Below are 2240 nucleotides of genomic sequence, written 5' to 3' on the forward strand. Positions count from 1 at the left end.
GCACTCGATGTTCTCTAATACTGGATGTAGGGCTCTAGCCTAAACTAGTATAAATCCTTGTGTCTATTGGATGCTACCATCATCTTCCTCAAGTAGCGCGGCAATCGTATAAATTTACTAGTCCGGTTTATGAAACACCGACAAGTTGGAGCTAGGAGAAGCTACTTTGAAGAGCTAGAACTTCTAGAAGGAATCTTGGTATGATGAATATGAAGAATTCTTCCATGTTCTTGTTCTTATCATATCAACATAGCTATGCTATGAAATTAAAGCAAAGTTCTTATGTTATTCATTTAGCAAATGAAACTTTATGCTTAATCTTTCATACATACATGTTTAGACCAAGACCTAAATTGAGGTAGTGAGTTCTACTTTAAGATTAGTTTTGGTCATTATATTCTTGTGGGTTGGTTGTCCGTCCCCATGGCGGATGCTTTAGTAGAGGACTCCTGATAAAGATGGATGTTCCTAGCTGACGCTAGAGTAGTAACGATTAGCATAGAAGTGGTGTCTAAGCAGCATGTTACCTTCATTTGCCTCGTATCCCATGGTTGAGGGGTAGGCGGCAGGTGGTGACAGCCCTCTCCCTCCTTCGTAATCCCCCATGTTTAGATATCGCATAGAGCCATATGCCGGTATCGCCTAATAGATCAGGTGCGCTCTGGTGCCTAAAGTTTATAATGACCAAAGCTATCTTAACTTAGGATTGCTACCCTTAGATATTCATGTATTTGTATGATCTGCTCATCTAAGCATAGCTATACAAGATAAGCCTGCTCTAATTTAGGTTTATTCTTTTATTGTTTACTTTCTTTTATCTTTATCCTTGAGATTGGCTCAAGTGTGGGTGTTACACTATCCACTATCTATCTTGGATTACCCCTGTTATGAACTTTGGTCTATTATACAATCATGTTATCTTGACCATGTCCCTACTAGAGACTTTTATACCATGCCTTCCTTTGATAAAATATAAATGAACAATACCCGAATACTTTAGGGTGAAATTCTACAGTGATATATCCATGAACTTGCGGAATATTTGTGCTTGTGTTCAAAAATATTGTCACGGTGTTTCTAGAGCCATTGCTAGGAAACACCAATCCTAGTGGTGAGGCTAAGAAACACCAACAAGCATTTCTAGCACCATTGCCAGGGAAGGCACTGGTTAAAAGAACCTATTAGGACATGTTCATGATAATATGCATGTGTAATAGCCATTGCTCATAATAGGATAACTTTGCTTGTTTTCTCCTGTTATGGATGAAAATAGGATAGTGTAAGACGGTTTTGACTTGCTGATGAACTTCACAAAGAATCTAAAGTCTTTCCTAAAGAAGGCCTAACCTCGTGATGATCCTACTTCTGCTACTCCACCAGCAACCAAACCCATCATCAAACCACCATCCGTATCGAACCCATCATCAAAGCTACATGAGTACTCTGTCCCCGCTATTGCCAACATGCCCATTGGGCCGCTGTCAACATGGGTGACCCAAATTTTCAACTAAAGACTGGCCTAATCATGATGGTGCAGGCCAGTCTCTTCTACGAACTGCCTAGTGAGGATGCCAGCACTCATATGCAACACTTCCTAGAGCTATGTGACACCATCGTCATGAAGGATGTCACACCTAAGATCATCAAATTCCGTCTATTTCTGTTCTCCCTCCTAGGGAGGGAAAAACAATAGTTCTACAAGGACTGGAAAGCTATCAACACATGGAACAAGTGTTCCATGGCATTCCTCACAAAGTTCTCAATGGGCAAAACTAGTGCCCTTCATGGAAGAATTTCCAACTTCTAGCAAATAGCATTAGAATCCATCCTAGAAGCGTGGGAAAGGCTACAAGAATTCATCCTTGCCTACCCACACCATGGGATGGAAGACTAGTTGATTATACAAAACTTCTTCAATGGGCTAACTTCCACATCCAGAGCCCACATAAATACTGCTGCCAAAGGAGCCTTCTTCTTACTCATAGCTAGCGGAGCTACGACCCTCATTGAGAAGATGGTCTCCAACCAGGGGTGGAGTGAAGAAAGACTCTAACCCCAAGAAGATGGTATGCATACCATGGAGGAAATGGATATGCTGACCACAAAATTGGATCTCCTAATAAAATGCTTGGACGAGCATAATGCCATAAAAGGAACACCTATGGTACCGACCAATCACTCTATCCGCATGTACCATGCGAGGTGTGCGGAAACTTTGGACACTCAGGGAATGACTGCCT

The 2240-nt window shown here is 41.5% G+C and overlaps 1 non-coding gene across 1 annotated transcript; it reads right to left on the minus strand.

Moving 5' to 3' along the window:
- Positions 1 to 1777: 1777 nt before the first annotated feature.
- On the minus strand, positions 1778 to 1884 carry LOC136495037 (small nucleolar RNA R71). Its single transcript, XR_010768829.1, has one exon. It is a non-coding gene; the product is annotated as a small nucleolar RNA R71 (small nucleolar RNA).
- Positions 1885 to 2240: the final 356 nt, after the last annotated feature.

Source organism: Miscanthus floridulus, chromosome 11 (assembly GCF_019320115.1).
Source record: "Miscanthus floridulus cultivar M001 chromosome 11, ASM1932011v1, whole genome shotgun sequence".
Taxonomy (NCBI): Eukaryota; Viridiplantae; Streptophyta; class Magnoliopsida; order Poales; family Poaceae; genus Miscanthus; species Miscanthus floridulus.